Genomic DNA, 26,782 nt, shown 5'->3' on the forward strand with positions numbered 1-26,782 from the left:
AAATTTAGACAGTGTATACTACAATTAGCAATGCAGACCTCTCTGTTTACATGCACAGAAACAGAAACTCTGAGACTGTTATAGCCATTTGACAGAGGACACAAAGTAGTAATAAACGGGGCACCCAAACTTGCGCCTTCTGACCCTCAGTACAGTAAATTTTTCACAGTTGGTTTTGGTCTCTTCCTGCACCACTATCATATAAATTAACACCCAGTAACGGCATTTACATGTTTGTCTGACTTGATATGAATAACACAATTTTGGCTATTTTTATGCAGCATCAACTCTCTCAGTTGCAGTTAATTAGGATCTGAGTAGGCACTGCAATTTTGACAACGCCGGCAGGAAATATCATGAATTTAGTAGCTGCCAGTAAAGGCATCAAGACAGAAGGTACAGTAGACCAACATTCCAATCAGCCTTTTCCTCCCATCATCCTCATTTTCCTCCCATCATCCTCATTTTCCTTCGACAGGAAAGAGAACGTTAGAAACTAACAGTATCTTCCATATTTTAGATCACTGTGGGAGGAATAAAATCCAAAATTCATGCCTACAGGATTTGAGTTGAGTAAGGAAATAGCTGTAACAACCACACTGAAGAATCTAGAACTTCTCAGTTATCAAACAAATCCTTTTATAGTAGAATGCATACCTGAAATAGAGGATGTACTATCCTCCTGCTCATATTTCTTTGAAGAACCTAGTCACACCCGATTCACACACCTGTTTCCCTTTTGATCTTAAAGGATATATGGGATGCAACTTCCCATGTATCTGATAGCTCCTTTTGTTGCAAGTGACAAAAACAAGACAAATCCAAACAAACCAACCCTTATGCTTCTTAGCCCCAAAAGTAGGGAATTTTGCTCCCATCACTACCATGGAAAGGGCCTGAATTTGGCCTCAAGAACAACTCAGGGCAGGGACTCGACCACTGTCCAGATATTTCCCTTTCTCTTCATTGCTTGTCTCCATCTTTCTCTGAATATTAGTTTCATTCTCTGCTGCTACGTCTGATACGGTCTCTCTCCACATAGCAAGGATAGGTACACAAGCAACTCTGGGATTATATCCTTAATAGTCTTGCAAAAGGGAGAAGAGAAAAATTCTCCACCAGTTTAACTCAGGTAGCCAAAACCTCAGGAAAGATTCTGTTTGTCCTGTCTTGGATCATGTGCCTACTTTGAGCCAGTCAGAATTTCTGTAGACAGAAATTTTGCTGGTCCTAACTCTGGCCATGTCCAGGGCATAGAGTTTTTGCCAGAGTAAGGTAAAGTAGCACAGACATCACCACGTTAGGAACCCCAGGTGTAGTAACTACCCCAGTTTGCACCTAATAATAGCTAACAGTGAACACTCAGGGCATGCCTACCATATTACTACCAAGAGTCTAAGTGCTTCACACTTATTAACTATCTTATTCCTCATTGCCCTATGAGGACGGCTCAACTGATACTTCTACATTAGATGAAACTGAAGCTCATTGGGGTTAAACAATTTGTCCAGGTCACACAGGTAGGTGGCAAGGCCATTGACCCTTGGCCCAGGACATGAGCTATTAGTTTGTACAGCGTATTTTTACATCCTGGAGGCTCACTGGCAAACTTTTGGCCACATCTACAGAGATCCCTCCTTCTTTATCTCTGGCACTTGGGGATAGTTTCTTATTTAAAGACAACTCCTTCACTTTTTAATCCATCACCTTTTGCTTCCCCAGGGACTTGTCTATCAATCATTACTCCTTTACCTATATCTTTAAACACTTCCATTTTACTAGATCATCTCCCTTAGTTTTATCAACACCCAAAATCTCTTTACTGTTATCATTCAAGCTTTTTAAAGCAATATTTTTTACTCACTGCCTCCACTTCATTACCTTTTTTCCATTCCCTGCAAACACCACATCTGCCATCTGCCCTATTCTCACTCTCTCTTACACACAGTATTTCAGGGGAGTAGTTTTATTAGTGATTTTACTGCCATTGAGTTTCCAAAGGCTAAATCCAATGGACACTCTTCAGTCCTTTCCTCTACCTCTGCTCCAGTTAACATTCTTACCCTCTCCCTTTGTAAAGTTCAATGCCTCTCCCACTCCTAAGACTATTTCCTCTCATTATTTTTTGAACCATTCTTCTTTGGCCACCCCTTAAATGACACACCTCTCCAGGGTTCTGTTTTTTACTCTTCTGTTTCCTTGCTCTGGGAGAACTCCTTAGGAATTCTCACACACACCTATGAATCTAACTTTTATCTTCATGCTGGTAACTCCCCCATGTACAGTTCCGGTTCTGAGTTCTTCTCCCTGAATTCTAGATCCATATATCTGATTTCTTCAAATACCTTCACTTGGACCTTGTCTTATAAGCCATAGGGATCAGTGAATAGCTTCCAGCTGTATAGGGGTATGATCAGATTTTAATTTTATAAAAAAGAAAATACTTAGGAAGCATCATGAAGCCTGAGCTAGGACTCTTCGTAAGATCACTTAAGAAGAGATTGAAATAGTGCTGAGATAATGAAACATTGAATTAGAACACTTTGGATGGAGAAAAGGGATATGTGAAATATTTCAGACGTAAAATGGACTAAATCTGGTAATTCATTGAATGTAGGTACAAGAGAGGAGTGCTTAGGAGTGACTTCTGGATTTCTGACTGAGATAATTGGATGGATGGAGATGCCATCAAACGAGACTGGAATAAAAGAACGAGAACAAGTTCTGAAACGGAAAACAATACACACAGCTGTAAGACTGTTTGAGTCCTTCCTCCTCTCTCTTCTCTGCCCACCTTTTTAAACATACAGATTTACTTTAGCTTATATGGGCTCCAGGTTCGTCCCTACATCTGCTGGATAGGGACCCACATAACCCCCTTACAAAGCTGGAACGGAAATATTTTTAAGAAAAACAAATGAAGAAAAAAAAATCTGCTGCTACTCCAGGAGGAATTCTCTAGGTTAAAACAAACTGCCTGGTCCCAGAGCAAATGAATTCTAGCTACTTGCTCAACTTACTTCTATGATGCAAAAGCTCTTCCCTGTTTGCCTAACTTCCTGGTCCCCTGCATCAACTTTAACTATTAACCTTTGTTCCCTCTCACTCACTAAACTCTCTTTTTGTACCTGTCTGTTCTTCAAAAAGCAACTTTGTATCATCAATCCATTGGGGATACTGTTAGTCACTTCAGTGCTTTATTTTGAGGGGCTACAGTCTATTTCTTTTCATCTATTTTCTTCAGTATTCCTCCCCATAGCTGATACTAGACCACTTCCCAGCCCCAAACTGGGACTTTACATTTTGTTTTGCACAGATACAAGGAAGTCTGGGCCAAATGTTCCTTGTCTTAGTTTAGTAATCTGTTTATAAGTCACATATGTGTATCACAACAATGTACTAGACCTGGCTAATATTAACATTGTTATCACACACTAACGCCCTTAAAAAATAGGCACAACTGGTGCTTCATATGTATGAGACCGGCATCATATACTGAAATATTAAACGAATCTCCTCTGGCTTTACAATGCCTACAATGGGCCATTCTCTAGCTTTTTATGTTGTCACCATGGGTATGGAACAAAGGAACAGATTTGGAAACATGGAATAAATCTTAACTCTACACGAAAGCAGAGTCCACTGGAATTCCACCAAGGAGAAAGATCCCCTGATCTCCCTGTGCAGTGGCCCAGTGTTTTATACGAGGAAACTATTCCTCTATTCTCAAATTTACATATCTGAGAGCAGGGCATAGTGGGTAAGGAACACGCACTGACCTTTATGGGTTTACTTACTATAAACACAGATTTATCCTCAGACGATGATGTTTACACTAGATTATAAGATAGGAGTGGAGGCAAAAGAATCTCATGACACAGGACACTAGCAGTAGAGAAAAATACAATACCATCTATGATACTATAAAAACTTGCCGATGTATGAGAGTGGGAATTAAATTTCATACTTATCTATCTACAAATTTGATTGATAAACTCCTGCCACACCATCTACCACGTCTGAATTCTATTCTCCTGCGTCTCCCCTTCAAGGACATTTTCATTCGATATAAGCTTGATAGAAATATGTGGGAGCTACAGGAGCATACAATTGATCTTTACAGGGTGCCGAGTCTCCCAATGGAAAGGAAACGTAATTTAATATTTTTCAAGGAATGAACTACTAAATTATTTTTATAGACCTTCGGGTGGGATCCTCAGAAAACAGAGAATTATTTTGCTGAGTCAAGTATTTTTTAAATTCCTTGTTTAAAAAGTATGTGATGAATGAATTCTATTTCTTTAATATTTATTTTAAATTAAGAGCAAATGATGCCTAGTTTCTCAATTTTGAAGCAAAAAATATTCAAATCTACAGGGCATACATATGAGCACAAACACACTGGCCTCTAGCATTTTTCATGTTGCTGCTTTTAACACATGTGGAAAAGTGCTTCACCTGGCCCAAAATCACAGTTCATTTATTAAAAATCGCTATCAAAACCACACCCATAAAAAGTATTCATAGGAATTCAGTAGCTCCTGAGCATGTCTCCAAGGCTATTTTAATGATTATAACGCTCTGAGAGATTGAGGGCTACATTTGAAATCTTAATTCCTGCTCTGAGACTTACAGATTTTATCCAAGAACTAACAGTGTTAGCGTAAACATACCCTAAAGGGTCAGACTTGCTAATGCACATTTAATTCTTTCCGTGGAGGACCATCTCCCTCGAGAAAACTATCCAATCATAAAAGTAACAAAGATGTGCAGCAAGGGTCTGACACTGAATATAGAATAAGTAGAGAAGGAGAGAGCTGGGTTTTGATCACAGTCTTTAACAAAATCCTTTTACCACTGGGATTTCTGGTTACCTAAACTCATCACTTCTAATCTGGAGAAATGCAGGAGGCCCTCAGGCCCAAGTAGGAGAAAGTTATGTGGCCAACATGGAAAATACATCTCTGAAAGGAGAAGTGTCATTTCTTAGTTAGTGCTCATGAAAATTCTGATAACTTAGAAAGAAACCATCATTATTATTCATATTCTCTGAAAGTGCTCGCTATTTACTACTAGGCTTAATGTAAAAGAAAACATAAATTCTTTTAGCAGCATAATTCAACAGCTCTACACTGTATGCTTGCTATTGCAGGGAAATGGCAATCCTCAGGAGTTTTGTAATATAGTCTCTAGTAGCATTCACTCATTTATTAAGACAGTAATAAATAGTTATTCTGAATAAGATTCTCACTAGGGTATTAAAGCTTATTGGAAATTATGACAAATGAGCAAAGCGGATTTGTTGTTTGTAAGTAAAGTAGTTCAGAAGTTTTGCCTTAAGATTGAGCTCTAAGTTAACCTCATCTAACTTAACAACTCTCCATTTTAGGAATTTTTTTTTTTCTATCTGTAAATATTAGTGAAGGTTAGAAACTGGTTTACTTCACAAAGCTAGTTCTCTTTTAGAAAGATAGTACTGCCATAACCACCAGCTTGGATTAACATGGATGAGAAGTTCTCTGCCCAAACTTCAAATAAATGAAATCACCTAGGTGTGTCTTTTTATTCACTGCCACCCCCAATTCTCGAAAGGGGTATGACAGTCCTTCCCTGACACACAGTTGACATTGGGGAGGAGGCTCACAGACCATGTGCCAGTTACCCCAACTTCTACTCCAATCGGGCTTTGAGTTTACATACAATTCAGGTATCCAGGGTGCACCGGACCATCGACATAATAGCCAGCTGTATAATAGGACACTTTCAAAATAACTATACAGAGCAAAGTATAAACTGCTTCACGTGAAAATAAACTTATTTTCTTAAGGTGTACTACTGATATATCAGGAGCTTGATCTTGTCGAGGTTAGAGGCAAGTCCAACCACTACTTTTGCCCTTCAGCCTGCTCTAAACATGCCTTTGCTACTCACTTCTTTAACATTTACCTCTCTGAAGTCATGTTGGTTTATTACTCTGCTAAGTAATTAAGTTAGTTAATTACTTTAAGCAATTACAGCAGTTGTTTAATTGTAACAGAAAATTTATATGAATGTATTCAGAATTCTAACTAGAAATAAAATTACCTTATGTGGTGATTAATTTTACATGTCAACTTCACTGGACTGTGGGATGCCTAGATAGCTGGTCAAACATTATTTCTTAGTGTGTCTGGGGGGGGGCGGTATAGCTAAAAGAGGTTTGCAGCTGACTCAGTAGACTGAGTAAAGCAGATGGCCCTCCCCAATGTGGGTGGGCATCACTCAATCCGTGGAGAGCCTGAAAACAGCAAAAAAGGCAGAGGAAGGTTGCATTCGAGGATCTCTTGCCTCACTGCTTGAGCTGATGCTCCTGGTTCTCAGACCTTTAGACTCAGATCAGAATCTATATGCCATCAGCTCTTGAGATCTCAGGTCTTCGAACTACACATCTGCGGCTTTCTTGGGTCTCCAGTTTGCAGAAGGCAGATAGTGGGACTTCTGAGCCTCCATAATCACATGAGCCAGTACCTTATAATAAATCTATACATATATATGTATTTACTATAAATACATATATATACACATACACATAACTACATATATATATATATAATACACACGTATATATGTGTATATATCCTATTAGTTCTGTTTCTCTGGAGAACCCCAATATACCCTACATTTGAAAACCTGTTTTTCCCCCCAAACTGTAAAGGTTATCGATGGGACCAGTGAAGTGTGCACCACTGAAACACAACACATCCACAGCCCAATCACAGTCGCCTCCTCTCTGTCAAGTGCCCTCCCAGACCAAAGGACAAACTCATGGCCAATTACACTGTTCTTCTGCAGTCTGCTTATTATGTCATTGGGTTTGCAGACCTCACAGGAGAGTTAGATAAGTACATGGCTTCAGGGATTTTATTCTATTTATTCATTTAGTCAATAGTTCATAGTCAGTAGATATTCTTCTATTTTAAATTAGTATATGCTAATGTCTTCTGCATCTTGCCAGTTGATGGCTTTTGTGCAGCAAAAGACTAACTTTGAGTCCCCAGAACTAGCCGATCATCCAACAACCATGGCGGTCTCTGGTTCTCTGAGATGCAAAGCAAATTTCAAATGATAAATTCCATTTGGCTTAAGAGAACTGAAACAGTCTAGTGTGTTTATTCCCCAGAGTTCCCTTTGTTTCTGTCAAAGGTAATGCATTTTTAATGTACGATTAAATATTATGATAGAAAATACATAAGTATATAATTCTGAACTTTTCTACAGCTGAGGGAATCCTACATTTATTTCCAATAACTATTCCACTGAATTTAATTGTAATATTAAAGAAAGATCTTATTGAAAATTATTAAATGATTTGCTCTCTGTGATGAGTCAACCTAAAAGATACATTTACATTTTAACTATTAAATATAACTAGCACTAAAAGCTAAAACCAATCAAACAGAATAACTAAACTAAGTTTCAGCTTTATACATCCAAACAAAAGAGAGAAAACAGAATTGAGGCCCCTTGATTTGCATTAGATTTGGGCGATTCCTCGTCTAACTTAATTCTCTCATCCAGAGAGTCAAGTTGACTTGCAGGAATGAGCAGAATTGAATACTTCCTAAGAACTTACCTAAGAACTGGGGAGGTCTATACCCATATAGGTTCATGCAAATCAGCCCTATTTGGGTCCATGATTGGTTTTGGTCTTTGGTACCACCATGCTCAACCCCCTGTAGGAGAATGTCAAAAGGTCATTGACTATGAATTCAGTTAGGAAAGCAAGGTCCGTCCTACAAACAGAAGGGAACTCCAGAAGAATTTTTTCTGTCTTCTCCAAATTCAGAGGCTTCTCAGCTTATGGTTCTAAAGATGGAGAAAATGTTGAGTAGAGGAAAACACAGTTACTACAAAATAATAATTTGGCAGCCTAAATGAGAATAAAAGATGCATGATTTAAAAAGTTTGGTGTTGTCATTGTTAAAACACCTCATTTGTTCAAAACAAACTTCCAGGAGCACAGCTAAATATTACAGCATAAAATGAATACCAAGATATAGCTGGAGTAATAAGAAATGCTGACAGATCATCATGTAAAATAAGGGAGTTTTCATTTTAGAGATGAACAGAAAAGACAAGAAAATAAGTAATTATCTGTCTGCCTTTTGAGTACAAATTCCAACTGCCAAGAAGGTACCATTAATTATTGTTCAAAGTAAATACATCCTTGCCTTCTTTTCAGAGGACTCTTTGTTTAATCTCTCTGGAATTTTTGTTTCATTTTTTAAGTCCTCTGCCTCAGTTGCTGACAGACAAGGTTTCTCTCCTCTTAGGCTAGACCTTTCTTTCTTTCTTTTTTTATTTTTTAACATCTTTATTGGAGTATAATTGCTTTACAATGGTGTGTTAGTTTCTGCTGTATAACAAAGTGAATCAGCTATAAGTACACATATATTCCCATTTCTCCTCCCTCTTCCGTCTCCCTCCCACCCTCCCTATCCCACCCCTTTAGGTGGTCACAGAGCACTGAGCTGATCTCCCTGTGCCTTGCGGCTGCTTCCCACTACCTATCTATCTTACATTTGGTAGTGCATATATGTCCATGCCACTCTCTCACTTTGTCCCAGCTTACCCTTCCCCCTCCCCGTGTCCTCAAGTCCATTCTCTGCATCTGGGTCTTTGTTCCTGTCCTGCCCCTAGGTTCTTCAGAACCTTTTTTTTTTTTTTTTTTTAGATTCCATATATATGTGTTAGCATACAATATTTGTTTTTCTCTTTCTGACTTATTTAACTCTGTATGACAACCTCTAAGTCCATCCACCTCACAGCAAATAACTCAATTTCGTTTCTTTTTATGGCTGAGTAATACTCCATTGTATATATGTGCCACACCTTCTTTATCCATTCATCTGTCAATGGACACTAAGGTGGATTCCATGTCCTGGCTACTGTAAATAGAGCTGCAATGAATTTTGGTTTTCTCAGGGTATATGCCCAGTAGTGGGCTTGCTGGGTCATATGGTAGTTCTGTTTTGAGTTTTTTAGGAACCTCCATACTGTTCTCCATAGTGGCTGTATCAATTTACATTCCCACCAACAGTGCAAGTGGGTTCCCTTTTCTCCACACCCTCTCCAGCATTTACTGTTTGTATATATTTTGATGATGGACATTCTGACCGGTGTGAGGTGATACCTCATTGTAGTTTTGATTTGCATTTCTCTAATGATTAGTGATGTTGAGCATCCTTTCACGTGTTTGCTGGCAATCTGTATATCTGCTCTGGAGAAATGTCTGTTTAGGTCTTCTGGCCATTTTTGGATTGGATTGTTTGTTTTTTTGATATTGAGCTGGATGAGCTGCATGTAAATATTGGAGATTAATCCTTTGTCAGTTGCTTCATTTGCAAATATTTTCTCCCATTCTGAGGGTTGTCTTTTTGTCTTGTTTATGGTTTCCTTTGCTGTGCAAAAGCTTTTGAGTTTCAGTAGGTCCCATTTGTTTATTTTTGTTTTTATTTCCCTTTCTCTAGGAGGTGGGTCAAAAGGATCTTGCTGTGACTTATGTCATAGAGTGTTCTGCCTATGCTGTCCTTTAAGAGTTTTATAGTGTCTGGCCTTACATTTAGGTCTTTAATCCATTTTGAGTATTTTTGTGTATGGTGTTAGGAAGTGTTCTAATTTCATTCTTTTACATGCAGCTGTCCAGTTTTCCCAGCACCACTTATTGAACAGGCCGTCTTTTCTCCATTGTATATTCTTGCCTCCTTTATCAAAGATAAGGTGACCATATGTGTGTGGGGTAAGTCTAAGAGCAGAAATTATGAAAACCAGAAGACATAAATCTGCTAAAGAACTACTAGCATCCACCTCAAAAGCTAGTAGTTATATTGACCGTTTAATGCATCCATCCGAAGACAATGACTTAACACATACTCACAGGGGTACTTGCATATCATTTGGTGAAGCATAACTTTTCAATTAGATCAAATGACTACTCTTCTAAATTAATTTATTTGCAGTTCCAAGTTTTCTTATGCATATATAAAGCAATAGCTGTTAATATATTGGTTCCAAGCCAGTATTTTTTGTATCATCAAAGGCCTCAGATAGATAATCAGATTAATTTTTAAATGCTTTGTTCTCATCCAATTTATCAAATCAAAGTAAGACTCTTTTTTAAGCTCATTCTTTCACTTGAACGTACAACAGGGTCTGAAACCTGTTGTAAATTCAGTTTTAAAGTTCAACATTAAAAATAAAATTAATGCATGTTTTGGTGATATTTCAAATACAAATTTTGATTGAGGTCAACATCAAAATAAAAACCTTTTTATTAAATGAAGAAACATATGGAGCAAAAATTTGGAATTGGCCATGGTACACACATAATTCAATATTGCATCCAATATTTTTTAATATTCTACCAATTGAAATAGAAGTTGTATGTATACAAATTCATAAATATTTTTATATATATGAAGAATAATTGAACTATACATTTTTTGTTAAGCTGATCTTAAATATAAAATAAATACTTCATCACAGCACTATATGCTTTTTCTTTTTTCTGATCAATGTCAATAGTCAATAGAATTCTAGTATATTTGAGAATCTGGAGAACTACTTTTTAAATTAATTGTCTTAAAATGGTATTGATTGAACATTTGCAAATGAGTCCTCTAAATTTCAGCAGCATTTTGTTCAAAATCATTTAAAAATCTTGAATCAAATTATTCAGTGAATGAAGTGTCAGAGCACTTCAGCTTTTGAAGCTTTAATTGAATTGCTATTACTGAAAACTAGGCTTGAAAACAGGAAGACATTAAAATGTATTGCTTAATAGCAAGGGAGTAATTGAACAAATTAAATAATAAGAGCACAGCTGGCATACAATATGAAATTTTGAAATTCTATAATTGTGCTTCAGAATGATGCTTTCCAAACTATCCGTGATGAAGAACAATGTTTTAAAAAAATGTTCAGTCCTTCACAAAACAAAACTTCTGTAAAGCACAATAAAAATAAGTTTATGGAAAAATGAAATGGACAAAAAAACATACAAAATTCAAGCCCGCATTTTTTTATCATTAGCGTATACGGACATAAAATTACATTTTAATAAATATAATTAGAGCAACCATAACAGAGAAAAAATAAAGAATTACAAAAACTATACAAGTTGCTCACTGTACATAAAGGCAACTAATACATAGAAAGGTTATTAGATGCCTAAATTTTTGTCACTCTGAAATTGTAACCCAGAAAAAATTACAGTTGAAATATGGTTCTCTATGTTAAACACCTATACACACATTTTCAATGAGTAGCATGTACAGCAATATTTTTTTGAAATCATATATAATTAGATTTTGTAATATGTATAATTTTTCATATGTAATTAGATCTTTGTAATTTTATATATAGTTGTTTATAGAGTATCAGATACAATTTGGAGGGGGTTGTTTTTTCTTAATTTATTTCATTTTTTTCTTCTTTTGATTTTCTTTTTCCTGGGTATTTTTTTTAAATTGAGGTATAGTTGATATATGATATTATATACATTTCAGGGGTGCAACATAGTGGTTCACAATTTTAAAGGTTATATTCCATTTATAACCTTTGAAATATTGGCTACATTCCCTGTGTTGTACAATATATTCTTGTAGCTTATTTATTTTGTGCATAATAGTTCGTAACTCTTAATCCCCTACCATGCCTTGCCCCTCAGCCTTTCCTGCTCCCTACTGGTAACATTAGTTTGTTCGCTATATCTGTGAGTCCCTTTTTTTTGTTACATTCACTAGTTTGTTTTATTTTTTAGATTCTATATATAAGTGATATCATACAGTATTTGTCTTTGATTTATTTCACTTAGCGTAATACCCTCCAAGTCCATCCATGTTGTTGCAAATGGCAAAATTTCATTCTTTTTATGGCTGAGTAGTATTCCGTTGCATATATGTACCACATCTTCTTTATTCATTCATCTGTTGATGGATACTTAGGTTGCTTCCATATCTTGGCAATTGTAAATAATGCTGCTGTGAACATCAGGGTGCATGTAACTTTTTGAATTAATGTTTTTGGTGTTTTGGACATATACCCAGGAGTGGGATTGATGGCCCACATGGTAGTTCTAGTTTTAGTTTTTGAGAAATTTCCATACTGCTTTCCACAGTGGCTACACCAATTTACATTCCCGCCAGCATGTGCATCAATATTTAAAGTTTTTAATGTGGCAACTGAACTTTTTCTTGGTTGTTAATTTATCTAATCTAGGTTGAATTGACAACAATGCTAACTTGCAAGAGATAATATGCATCTAAACTATTTCCTTTTTTATTAGTATAAAAACACAGGAGAGAAACCAGAGTCACAAATACATGCATGGGAATGGAAAACGATTTTTTTTATAACTTCAACAAATTCAAGTTATTATTTTTTTAACTTTTATCTAAAATCAAGCAAATGATACTGTAGTTTCAAAATTCATAACCCTTCATGGGTAACCAGTTCTGACAATTAGTCCTATGAAGTTATAGTTAAATTTGTTATATAATTTTATGAAAGCAATGAATTTCCTATGCAGGATCTTCTTGTGATGGAAAATAAAATTCAAAACCGTTCATCAAATTCATGAGGTATTTGGTGATAAACATTTTCAGCTGTACAGTATCAAGATCATCACCTACTTCCTTGATAATTATTGGTTAATCATGGAAAGTGTTATGATAATCTATAGAAACTCTGTCTTCCAAGCTTCTCACTTTAAATTGTGCCTTTTGGTCTTTTCTGCCACTGAAAAATGTGTTGCATTCCTTCACTGTATGGATGCAATAAGAGCATCAAAAATTCCAAAAATATCAGATAAATAAGCAAGTCAAGAGTCCAATTACATCTTTAAAAACCTGGGACCAAACTGTTTTCTTATCTTGCAGAAAGAAACACATTCTCGACAGAATTTTACCCTTGATAACAATCATACCTCTACATGCAATAGCAGTTATAGATGATCAGTTTCTATATTATCACATAATAAAGAGTATTATGAAATTTAACATCTTTGTAAAAGCGGTATGAAAACTATTGGTCTTCTTTTCCCTGAAATCACTTCCAACACCGTGTTCACCATTTTCTTTACTGTAACTATCACATTCAAAGAAGACATATCTTTTCAAGTATAAGAGCAAAGTTTATCTGCCATCAATAAATTAGGGTCAAAAATAAATAATATGCATCAGAAGCCAAAACAATCCACTGAGCTATATAAGTATACTTGTTCTTGAAATTCATTCAAGAACTGAGTACAAGAAGAAACCTAAATGAACCAAACTCTGGAAAACAACAAGGTCGCAAAAGAGAAAAACAATCCCCAGTGGCTATCATCTCTGAAACAGAGGGGGAGCAATCTGCTACTGATAAAGGTAATGAGTAACCAGGCTAATGTTTAACAAACCTTTTAGGGCTGTGTGTGAGCTGGCCTGATGGATTAGTAACCCAAGGAACCCAAGTCACAAAGGGAAAGTATATCACCCTCCAACTCTTTCCCTCACATCTTTACAGGGGCTGATACCCTAAAACTGGGGCAGGGAAGGAGAGTTCAAAGAAATTACTGTTGGCACTCCAGGTTTTTGGTTAAGGAAAACTGGGGGAGGGGCAGGAAAGCTGAGAGAAATCTCTCGGGGGTAATCCCTGGTTTCACAGAGTGTAGGCCAGCTATAACCACCTGCCAAAGGCCAAGGGTGGTGCAGCAGGAATGAAAAAGATAACCCAAGGCACAGGAAGCAGAGAAAAGAACTGGAGATCAAAGAGAATTCCCCAAACCACCCAAAAGTGCTGGCAACCAGAATGTAAAGCGGGGAGAGATCTCCCACAGTAGTACAGAAGGCACATGAAATGCAGCAGATGTCCTGAAACTTGCCAGTGCTAAGATCCCAGGCCCTGCTGAAGGGAAAGGCTAGGTCTATTTTAGATCCTACAATGCATCATTATCATTGTTTTATTGACTCAAAAGTCATTTAGATTTACCCATATAATTGATCTTTCTGTTGCCTTACATTTCTTCCTGAACCTTTGAGTTTCCTTTTAGAATCACTTTCCTCTACTTAAAGAACGTTCTGTAGTACTTTCTTTAAAATAGGTCAGCTATTAGCTAAATGTCTTTATTGTGTCTCTATTTTTGCTGGGTAAAGAGATTTATTATGTGGATGGAACTGCCAGTTTAAATGCTCTTTATGAGGCGTATTCTAGATGATTTCCCTCTTCATAACCAGGTCACAGCTTATTTGCACAATGTCTTACCAGAAAGCATGTGTCTAAGCAGACATAACTAGAAGATCTCTGTGAAGTAACAGACCCCTCATGGTTCAAAAATTTACCAATATTGCCTGCATTTTAGGGACTGAATTCATCAAAATTCAGACTGACCTAACCAATTCTTTACCCAAGTTTGTACAATACCCTTTGAAACCAGAACCAAAGGAAGGATTATGGCCCATAGTATAAACACCAATAGAAATAGATGTAATATGCTATGAACTATCCTTTGAAGTACTCCTAACCTGCAATGGATAGCTCAAGATCTTAAGGCTGTTAATAGAATGATCATACCTCACTTTCCAGAATTGCCTGATCCTCTAGATAAAATTCTAATAGTCATTACCCTACACGAGTTAGAGAGTCATTTTCCTTCCACAGACCCCTTCTAAAATATTCCCACATTATGAACCCTAAATTCCAGTAATAGAAAAAAAAAAAAGGATTATGACCCTGGAAGAACAAAGTGCTTCTGCAAAAATCATTACAGTAATGTCTACTGAGACCAGGAATGCAACAGAGGTAAGAATAAATATTGGAACAATTGTTTCGGCATCGTTCATTTTTTCTCCTTAGAGAGTCTTCAACTGCTTTACAGAAGTTATTCAACTCCAGGGCATCTGCCCCTCCCAAAACAGAGCTGATGTACCTGTCATATGAAAGGATTCCTACACTATCACATAGTCTGTGCCCTCGAGGACACTATTTTGTTTTATTATATGAAAGCAGTCCTTTGCTTGTTTATCACAAACAAACCATCCCTTGTAAAACACGATTCCTGGCAACAGGCAACCAGGAACATAGAAAATGAAGCCACATAGGCTACTTTGGAGAATTACCCAGAAGAACCACTAATTTACTGTTGGAAGTACAACGTCCAAGCAAGAGTTCCTATAGTGAGGTTTACACAACTGGAAAAGGCAGTAAGAAATTTACACAATTGAATAGGGTGGTAAGAAATTAAATCTTAGCTGATATTTTAAATGATACTTCCCTAGCTTTTGAAGCTAATTAGACAAATCTAAACTCTTCAGTCCAAGTGGTAATGATGAAAGTAATAACTTTAGATTTTCTATTAGGTTGTCAATGCGGTATCTGTGCCATTACTAGCACTTCAGTTGCACTTGGATAAACACTACTGGCCAAATAAGGACAAACAATTCATCTCTAAGAAGATGTCCACATAAATCTTCAAAGTAGACCCAAACAGACTCTGCATGTGTTTCCTTGCTTTGGATTCTAATCATCATTCTGCTTTCAGTCTGCTTTTGTCAGTAGAGTAATTGCCAAGTGTAGAGTCTCCAGAATCTTAAATACTTCTGAACAGCCATTGTCATATCGCATGATTTAACAACTCCTCATTTGATGAGAGGAGTAAAAAGGATAGACCCTGGTCCAACTCCAAATAGTTTGTTGTTTCTGAGATAACGCACATCTGGAGATTCTGATAGTAACGTACATCTGGAAAGAGTCTTCTCTTTGGTCTGGTTAGAGACTGGTCAGAAGGAGGAAGGGGTTCAGGAGAGACTAATTGTTCAGGAGAGAACAGTCACCCCATCATATATGCAAGACAAAGAACAATGACATTTATTAGTTATACAATTATAACCACACAATGGCATATGACTCGCATTAACTTCTGAGCTCAGAATATCATCTAGTTTTGCACTGACCCTCACCTTAAGAAATCAATCAATCTAAAGGCTCACTCTGCTTCTAATACAGCATACTCTAAGAACTTCTGAGGTCAATTCATAAGCAATAAAAACATCTGCTTTCTTTGTTAACTAATATGCCTTTTCTGAGTTTTCCTTGTGTTGTTCCCCCTTGCTGTAGTATGTCAATACAACTCCAGTTACTTATATCATAGCAGGTTTCTTTATTAGAGTAAAAGGCTGTTCACCCATAGAACAGAGTATAGGAACATAAAGTGGATATAAAATATATCCAATTAGGTTATGGATTAATACAAATATTCACGGCTTAAAAAAGGAAGCAAATGATTAAGCAGACCTTGAGAAGCTATAGCAGCAAATTGATCTGCTCATCATGAAGCATCAAAATACTATATTGTTTGATAACTCTATAATATTATTCCTCTAAAGAACTCAAGAGGCATGGAAATATCTTGAAAAATGGCATTTTAAACTATACTAGTATTTAAACTAGTATTAGTAATAGTATTAGTATTAGCAGTAGTAGTACTGAGTCACTGTTAATATGAAATTTTTTTTTTAATCCCAGAGTAAAGTAATGAGTTTTGGTACAAACAAGCACTAGAGAAACAACCTTGGATTGAAGACAGCTCTGGAAATCCATAATAATGCCACACAAGGCAAGTCATTTAACTTTTAGACCTCAATTTCCTCATATATAAAATGGAGGGACTTCCCTGGCAATCCAGTGGTTGACACTCCACGCTTCCAGTGCAGGGGGTGCAGGTTCAATCTCTGGTCAGGGAACTAAGATCCCACATGCCGCGCGGCACAGCCAAAATTTTTAAAAAGTGAAATAACAACATCTGCCATGTTTAACTGAAAGTGTTACACAAAGAGAAAAATTGAATAATGAATGTGAAAGGAATTGTAAAATGGCAAACTATGACACAAAGTGGCAATTGAGACTGTGCATATGCTTTAGGTTCTATATAGCTTTTTTCATAGATTTACACTATCATCACACAAACCCACTCTGCTGTCCCCATACCCATCCATCCTAATTTTCCATGCCAAAAATATCAAAATATTACAGCTTCTAGAAAACTGAATCTACATATTGTGAATCAAAGATTCCATTCAATTTAGTTATTTACTTGAATTTGAACCAGTGGTAGGAAATAGGGTTGAGGGCTCAGGGGTGCAGCATAGCAAATCAACTTCAATAAATGCCAACACTGAGAAATCAACTTCTCCCAATGCTTTGGGTATCTGTATGATCCAAAAACAATTCATTTAAAACATAATTTTGCATGTGATTAATCTATCAACCAGTCTGATTGCCTGTGGTACATTTTTATAATTATAAATTGAATGGAAAAAAAGATTATTCAAATAATCTTATTGGCTAAGGCACAGGGCATTAATTCAGTTTATAATAGCAATAATGACCTCAGCCCAGGACATTTCCAGGCAATTAATGACTGGTTGGAGTTAATGACCCGAGTTCCAGCCAAGGACCATCAACTCCTTCGAGCTGGTCATCAATCCTCAGAAAATGCCCAGTGCTCAGAGCACAGCCAGACCCATTCAGAATTTGACATCATTCCCACTTTTTATTTTCAAGGAAATTTGTTGCTCTACTCTTTTCTTAAAAGCCCATTTTACTTGTAAACTAGGTAAAAATGACTGATATTGTTTTTGAATGGTAAATTAATTCATGGAACATGGTAACTAAATGTTACGTAGGCATAATACACTAAATAGTATTGTAATATTGAAAACACAGTACAGACCTGAAATATAAGACATCCATGCTCCAACTCTACAAATGCCTAAACATCAGTCCTACTAAGGAGAGCCTGGGGACTGGGCCCCCTTTCCATGTTTTTATTTTCTCTCTTTCAGAGAGAGAATCGGAGTTAAACTATAATCGACACATTTCTACTTTCTACCCAGCAAGCTGCCTTGCTTGTCTTTATATTCTTTTGCAGAATGAGTAGGAGACGCAGCCGAGAGAAACATGACTTTTCATATACAAGCCCAAGAGATAGCACATGACAATATCATCAGTCATTTCAAGCTCTTCTAGAATACTTCACGTATTTTTCTCCCATCTCACAGGAGGCATACGACACAGATGACCTGGATCACCGGCGTGGCACGCACAGGCTTTCTGTGAGCCATTCAAGCAGAGAGAAGGATTCGGCCAGCCAGCCCCCCACCCCCCTCTACGGGAGGCCTCCAGGATGCTGCTTATGACCAAGTCACAGCCTAGAGGAAAAGCACTGCAATGTTTCACTGACTTTGCCTCCCACTAGCTCCCCCCCAGCGCTCTTTCTGCTACTGACTCCTTTGTTGTTTCAATCCATCATGGGAAAGGCAGAAGTCAGGAAATAACAGCGTGTAAAGTGGCCTGTACGATCAGCATCACTGGCCCTGAAGGCCTGAACTCAGACCACCTGTGACTCTTGATGAAGGAGAAGATGCTTCGTTCAGATATCACGCACATCCACAGTCCTGCCTTGGTTGAACTTTTTGCCTTCTACTCATTACCAGCCTGAAGAGGGAAACCTTTTAAAACTGTGTATATTCGATTCAAGTGGACAATTCATGAGCGTTGTCACTTACGTTAATAGCTAATGTTCACACTAGGCCTCATGCAGGCTGTGCTAAGTCACTGTCTGTACAGGGAAGAGAAAGCCCCTCAGTAACCGAACTAAGGGCTCCCAGAGGGGATTTCTCAGTGGGGATGGGAGACGTGTTGCCAAAGAATAAAGTCTAGTCATCGAAGCTGATGGATGATAAGAATAGTCAAAATAGTGTTAATAATAACACATTCTTCCAAAGAAAAACATCACATGCCCATGTTTTTTTACTTACTGGGATGATGGGTATCTACCATTAAAACCATTATTTCTCCCGTCAAAAAGTAGACATAAAATAACTTGAAACTATCACAAAGAACACTGATGTATTGATGGTTTGATGTTTGATGAAGCCATGAAAAAAAAGAAGTTCAGAACATAGATGCTGCCCATGTCTTGGTGTACTTCCAGCCAGGGGCCACTTGCAGGTACAGGAAAATTAAGATATTGAGAACTGTGAAGCAGGAGGAGAGAGATACTAAAAACATGATCTATCAAATTCTGCTAAGGTACATTTGACGTGCTGGAATAATACACATCATAATTTAATCGAGAAGCTATGTTTATGCAAATCAACAATAAATTTGGAGGCAAATTAATAAGTTCTACAGAATAAAAATAAAATTTGAATTTGAGAAAGCAGTAATTTTTATATCATTTTATAAAAAGCAGCTGATGGTCCATGTCAAGAGTCCTAGTTTGATTTCTAGAAGCAGACGACTTGGAAGAATATATATATTCTACAGATAAAGCTGTAACTAGATAATTGGCTCAGGAGCATATTTTCTATGCTGGAGTTCAGAGGATTCAGGAATCTTGAGCCCCACTTAGCAGAGCTAGGAAATGAACTCATGTCTGTCTTAATACAAAGCTTATGTGCTTTCTGCCTCACTGTGGGCCACATGTTAAAATCTCTTCCTATCATTCCATACAATGTGCTATTTCACTTAGGAAGATTTCACAAATCATTTAAATATGCAAACAGGAGGAAAGCTAGTTCATGGTGTCTCCACTGCTAACCATCTATCTAACCTGTTCAGTTATAAAACAAGAAGACAGGAAAAGCCCTCAAGAAGCTCTGATTTGCATCTAATCATAGATTAGAATTTGGAAAATCTTTTCATCTAAGGGACGCCACAGCTTCAATCAGAAGATGGCAAAGAAGTGACGTCAATACCCAGATTTCAAAACATGTTTTAAAACACTCCCCAGAGAACATTCAAACATTAATAATCAAGATCATCAGTTTTGCAAGTAGCATAAATGTTGTGTGTTATTTAAACTAGGCATGTAAGAAGAAAAGTCATATGGTTAAACATTATTCCCAACTCAGTCTAGGAGCAGGAAAAAAAAGCACTAAAAGTATGTACACCTTTCTGGGTACCAAGGTGACAGTCTCTGTCCTCATAGCTCCTTGGATTAAAGGGTCTCTAAGATGTGTTTATCTTCTGAAAGCCTGTATTTAATTTCCATTACAATTATATATACAGTGAGTGTTAATGAACTGCCTTCTCTCCATCTACTGAGAATATGATATGTTACTTCTATATATGCTTATGAGCACTTGCAGGGGGTTTGTTTTACACTGAGAGAGCAGAGCCGGGAAACTGATGAATTGCAAAATCACCTGTCAAAGGAAATGCCTTTTCATTCTCTATTAAAATAAGTGTTGCAGGAGGTTATGATGGAAAGTGCTTCACTCCGTTCCTGTTTTATGGAACTGACATAAGATGTTCTTTCTAAACTGAGTCCATTTTTAAGATGTGGTCCACTCTCTTTAGAGATGTAAACAACAACAAACCAACCTGAAATACAGATAGAAAATTCTCAGTTTAAAAATGGCTTTGTTCTAAAAATCTATAAAAGAGTTGTTCAAACTGACTGCTTTTCGCCTACAAACAACTGTACACCTAACGATCATGTAGCTGAAACATCACACAAAATTGACCCAACTATTAATATTGTTGAAATGGGGCCTAAGATCTATTGAGTCCCAAGTTCAGATCCAACCACACAGAGAGGGAGGGAAAAGGATGACAAGTAAAGCTTTTCTTCCTTCTAGCTAATGGCAGGATGAGCTTCAAAAGAGTCTTGAAGCAGGCAAATTGTGTCTTGGGAATTCTCTCACTTCCCTTTTTAAATTGGTTCCCTAGTACATGGTGCCTTCCTCCACTGATGACCACAAGTCCAGGGCTGTGCTGTTCACCTCCTCTCCCCCAGCCTCAGTTACTTCATTTACTTCTCAGAAATCACTGACTTCATTTTCCTGAAACCACACCTCAGAATCTCTTTGTGCAGTGGCTCTTGGGTAAGAGTCAGGGGAAAAGACCATTAACTTAAACCTCTGTATCTCATTTTCCTCTGGCAAGAAGGGTAATAATCCTTTACCTAAATCACATGATAGTAGTGAGGAATAAAATGTAAAATATAGAACATGAATGCAGGGTGTCAACTAAATTGCAAGCCAAATTCTAAGTATTATTTTGTTGAACTAATTTACACAAATGTGTGACGCCCATTAACACTTCGAGAATTATATCTTCTTTAACAAGTGAATGATAAATAACTCTAATTAATCTCTAATTGGTAAACTTTCAGGTAGTATTAAAAAGCGCACGTGAAAAAGACTCAGTAATTTCGAAGAAACGTGCTCTGGGCAAAGCGATCTTGCCAGTCCCACAGAGTCTGCCAAAGTCAGGGTCCCAGAATGTCATCCTAATTTCTCACTTTTTTTCCCATATTTCTCTTCTCTTGCCATATAGTTTCATGGCAAGGACAAAAGAGCCTTCAAGTGTTTCTGGGAGTTTCTGTCCAGTGGTTTCTGGGGCGAAAGAGTCAAGGGGTAGGGAGTGGCTTTTTGTTAGAACATTAGGACAGGTCATCTGTAAGTGCTAAGGAGTGGTCCATGGTAAACTCACCCAAGTGGCCACTCTGACTATAGTCTCTAGTATGATGTTTCCAAAACTTCAGTTGCAGAAAATGATTCAAGTCTGTGGTTTCTCCTATCTGGGAAAAGGTCACCCATTTTCTTGCTAATAAATGGCACATAATCTAAGTCTGCATCTTAAGAAGGATGAGTGATGTTCAACTACAGGACCTGAATTAGAACATGTTTTAGATTTATAAAAGGGAATCGGCTATATGAAGTGGTATATGATGGTGCCCTCTACAGGAAAGTCAAAGAGACAAAGACTTCCTCTGGACTGAGAATGGACTAAATAACTTCATAATCATGGTGTCTTTGTAGTGCACTGCAGTGAGATAATGGCATGGATAATTTGATATCATGCTTTAGGATTAAAATACTTCTCTTTACCACATCTTCTTCCATCAAAAAATTCTTATAACTTGGCAAGGCACCTAGTTAAGAGACTTAAGGCATAATGTTGCAGGTCTTCAACCCACAGTGCTCCTTGTGTCAACCCTAGCCACCTACTACAATGTCTGAAATTTTCTCTGGGCAGGTGAGTCTTGATGGGAACAAGACGGCATTAGGAGCATCGAAAGTCTATGATGGGCTCAGAGCGGAAATCCTGGGCAACTGGAGGGCAGCATGTTGTCTGTATCAGTTAGTTGTCACTGCATAAACATCCATCCCAAATTTAATGCCTTAAAACCACAATCACTTGTTTGCTTATAGATCTACAATTTGGGCAGGCTGGGTAGAAATGACTTGTCTCCATCTGGTGTCAGCTCACTAAAAAGCCTTCAGTGAAAGCTAAACTAAGTGATGGAACATCCAAGATGGTGTTACATTCACATCTGGTGCTTCAGCTTTGATAGCTGGACTATATAGGGGCCTGCTGGTCATCTCTCTCTCTCTCTCCAGCAGGGTAGCTGGACCTCTTTATATGATTGATGGCTCAGAGCTCCAAGAGGGTCAAAGCAGAAGTTCTAGGCCTCTTATGGCTCAGGCCTCGCACTGGTACAGTGTCATGTCTACAGCGTTCCTTTAGGTCCAAACAACTCACAAAGCCAACTCAGATTCAAAAGGAGGGTAGATTCTACCTCATGGTGGGAAGAGCAGCAAACAATCCATCTTTAATCCACAATAATGTCCCTGCATGTAAAATTTGGCAGTCACTTTAAACCAGATAGAAAGTAGTTGAGAAAGGGAGCTTGAGAATGACCTGAAGATAAATGTTATTGTTTTTCTTCTGTTTTGCAGGTTGCTGGCCAAATTCACTCAGCCACACGTGTCTCTGGTCCTACACTTAAATCTGGCCATTCACAACCTCGTCAGCACCCATTTATCAGAACATCAAAGTACAGAACAGCAGTAGCAAACTATAACCCATGTCAACTGTGTTTGTAAATAAAGTTTTATTGGAACACATCCCTCCCCTGTCATTTACGTATTTTTATGGTTGCTTCTGTGCTACAAGAGCAGAGTTAAGTAGTTGTGACAAAAACCATATGGTTCACATAGCCAAAGATGTTTACTTTATGGCCTTATTAGTTTGCTAGGCCTACCATAACAAAGTAGCACAGACTGGGAGACTTAAGCAAAAGAAACTTATTTTCTCACAGTTCTAGAGGCTAGAAGTCTGTGATCAAGGTATCTTCAGGATTAGTTCCTTCTAAGGGCTATGAGGGAAGGATGTGTTCCAGGCCTCTCTCCTTAGCTATAGATGGTCATCTCCCTGTGTCTTCATATCATCTTCCCTCTGTGCATGTCTGTGTCCAAATTTCCTCTTTTTATAAGGACACCAGTCATAATGGGCTCAGCCTAGTGTCCTCATTTAAACTAGATTACCTCTCTAAAGACCCTATCTCCAAATAAGGTCACATTCTGAGGTACTGGAGATTAGGACTTCCACATATGAATCTGGGGTGGGAGGGACACAATTCAGCCCATAACAACAGCCCCCAACAGAAATAGTCTGTTGACTCCCGGAAAAGAGAAAAGAAGGCAAATCCAGCTGTTAGAAGCTTTGGGTTCTAGTTTCAATTGTGCACCTTACTAGCTGGGTCACTACAGACAAGTTATGAAAATTCTTCAATTTTCTTTCTACATTAGTACATTTCATTCAAGCAGTGCTTGGACTGCTTACCTCCCAGGGTAATTGTAAGATCAAATTGGGATACTGTGCAGAAAAGCAGCACGAAAAATAAAAGGTGTTACATGAGTTTTATATATATATATATACTATACATACTTTGAATTATTTATTGGTGTTTAACTCTGGGGCTTTGTCTATTTGAACTTAAGCTTGGCCTCCATTGAGTGGGAAATATATTAGCAGCTTCCTCCTGGTTGGAGAAGAAAGTGAATCCAGTGGTTAAATTTCTACAGTTTTTCTGAATCACGCTGCTCAATATATTCTGACCTGCAGCTTCTTGATTTCAGAAAGCTTCCTTCAGGAGCTTTTGACTCACAATTTCTTTTCCTGTGTAACCCGTGGTCCTTACCTGCCTACCTGGTTTGCCCATTTGCCTTGCAGCACTCTTCAGTAACTTCACCCTGGGAGCCTAAGGCTCCAGTCTGATTGAGGTCCAGGACCTTATTTTAACTTCCTCTGTGTATCCTGCCACTGAATAGCACAGCTAATCTCAGACTTCTGCCTTGTACCTGCTAGAGTTTCTAGAACAAAACTTCCGATGCCTGACCCATCCTGGATGTCTTTTGGTTCTACAGTCCTTCCATCTCTGTGTTCTACCTCCACACCTCAAATAAGAAGCTAGAAAACTAATAATTTTCCCTTTGATACTACGTTGCATGAGTCAGATCACTCCAATCCAAGGCAGAGCTTCCTAAATCTGCTATTTGTATTAAGACCTCATAAGGCATGTTAGGTAAGGGAGCAAGTATGATTCTATTAGATTTCATAAGATGAAGATTATTGTTAGTTTGCCCATTTTTGAAACTAATTTCCTCTTAGTTTGTGTTTTTCAATTAAAAATTATTTTAAAGACGAGTTCAGGAACCAAGTCTAACTTAGACCCGGGACCTATGAGCTAACACTTTTTCTTTATTTACAGTTCACACTGGAATTTTTATATGTCTCCCTCTAATAACATGTAATTATTTTTATATTTTAAATTGATGCCTAGGACTATGCCTTTTATCTGTTGTTTACTGTGTTTTAATCCATAAGTAAATCATGCAACAAAATTTTAAAAAAAAACGAGTGCAGGAAAAATGTGTGCATTTTTATGAAAGGGAGGAAAAATGGTTCTAAATTAAATGTCGATCTAAAGTAGTAAACTCAACAAAAGTCTCCCAAAGAGAACAATAAAGGCATCTTTATTTAGCAAAGCTAAATATTAGTCTTCAGTGGCCATGTGTTTGGGTAGATAGTTCCACTCGACAGTGCAAAGGTAGCTCTCATATTGAATTGCCTTTAATGGAGAAAAACGAATTGCTGTTAATCTTATCTTGATAAATTATGAAATGCTATGCCAATCTTTCCCATTTGGATATGCCACCTTGTCTTTTCTATTTGCTGAACTTGAACTTTTTAAACAAAATGAGCCATACAGCTTGGTAAAATCAATTTACTGAAATGGGTCTGTGCACTCTCACTCTGAAAAAGGGATGTCAGTGATATATGCCATAACCAAAAGGCACTCTTCCATGGAATTCTACCAGTCTGCCATGTTTTTGCTGGAGATTTCATGCCAAAGGACCCCGAAATCCTCAGCAGATCTAATTTTAACATTGTCCAATTACTCCTAAGCTATCTTTATTTGCCCTGACATCTTAGCATCAAAGATACTATACACACTCAACGCTATTAGTGATTCAAGCATGATTCTCTTCAACTAAACTTCACATAAATTGAAATATGTGAGCCTAAAAAAATCCAGTTTCTTTGACTTCTAGATGAGTTCTAACCAATTCATTAAGCTTTAACTTGGTGCTGCATCTATGTTTTGTTGAATTGAAATTTATGGAAAAGATTTAGCCGAAGACAAGCATGAAATTAAAAAGTGTAAAATGAGCTGAGGTCTCTACTCTGTCACTTTAAAAAAACATTGGAGGTCTCCAATTATCCAATAGAATAGAATTAATAAAAACCATATATAATGTCATAATAGATTTTATTCCAGTAGAACAACATTATTACATCTGATTGCAAATCACACGAATACTTTCTGGCAACCAAAAGGAAAAAATTCACACTGTTGATAATTGCGTAGCTTTCCATATATCAAAATGTATGAGGGGTATATGTTACTTGTATTATTAAATTCTTATTATATTTTAATGTTGTAATCTAATTTCTCTAAGTGCCTCATTATTTTTCATTTCAGCTGCCAAATGCACATATATTTTATGTTGTTAGTGAATTAAACAGAGGCATGCTAAACAGATTGACATTCTGGATTCACTCTGTGATTTAAATGTACTGACTATAGTGTAAAACAAGACAAGGAAAAATGTGCTGTTTCCTGTAGGTCACAGCCAGTGGTTTATAATAAAGGCAATCTCTATTGTGCCCAGAAACATACTGTATGTAAACAACTGGTGTGAAAAATAATATAATTTCAAATAAGTGTAATTGCTTATTTGCAACAGAATATCTGAGATATCAACAAAATTTGAGCTTCTAAAAATGTCTGTGGGTAAACTGTGTTGTACAAGAACCAGCACAGCCTAATGAGAGTTTAGTCACTTAATAACTACTCACTGTCCCTAGCAATGACATCTCTTGGGTGATGATAGACATGAACAGCATAAAGGGATACAACAGAATGATGTATCAGCTAGCTGCTACTGGGTAACAAACCATATCAAAGCTTAGTCACTTAAAAAGTAGCTAATCATTTAGCTCATAATCCTGAGTGTTGGCAATTTAGGCTATGCTCAGTTGAGATGTTCTGGTGTGGCACCTTCATGTCTTGTGGTCAGCTGCAAATTGAGCCAGTGGCTTTGCTAATCTTAGCTGGGCTCTCTCCACCTCTAGGGCCTCAGCTGGGATAACTGTGTTTCACAGCTCTGGTGACTGGTCCATCCTCCAGGAGACTAGCCTGGGCTTGTTCCTATGGCCATGGTAGGGGGTCCCAAGAAAGTAACCAGAAACACTTAAGAGTTCATGAGGCTTGGGTATGGAGCCTCCATACCATCACTTCCACTGAATTTTACTGGATAAGAAGGTCTTGATTTAAGGGTAGAGAAATAGACTGTAGTCCATCATGGGAAGAGCTGTAAGGTTATATGACAAAGATCACAAATAAAAG

General features: G+C 37.4%; 1 long non-coding RNA gene across 1 annotated transcript in view; it reads left to right on the top strand.

Annotated features, from left to right (window-relative positions):
- The first annotated feature begins 443 nt into the window (after window positions 1–443).
- Window positions 444–26,782, top strand: part of LOC309615952 — a 36,537-nt gene continuing 10,198 nt past the window's right edge. The window contains exon 1 of the long non-coding RNA XR_014237170.1: window positions 444–26,781. This is a non-coding gene — a long non-coding RNA (uncharacterized lncRNA). The remainder of the gene's footprint in view (window position 26,782) is intronic.

The sequence above is a fragment of the Balaenoptera borealis genome (assembly GCF_965194805.1).
Source record: "Balaenoptera borealis genome assembly, chromosome: 18".
Taxonomy (NCBI): Eukaryota; Metazoa; Chordata; class Mammalia; order Artiodactyla; family Balaenopteridae; genus Balaenoptera; species Balaenoptera borealis.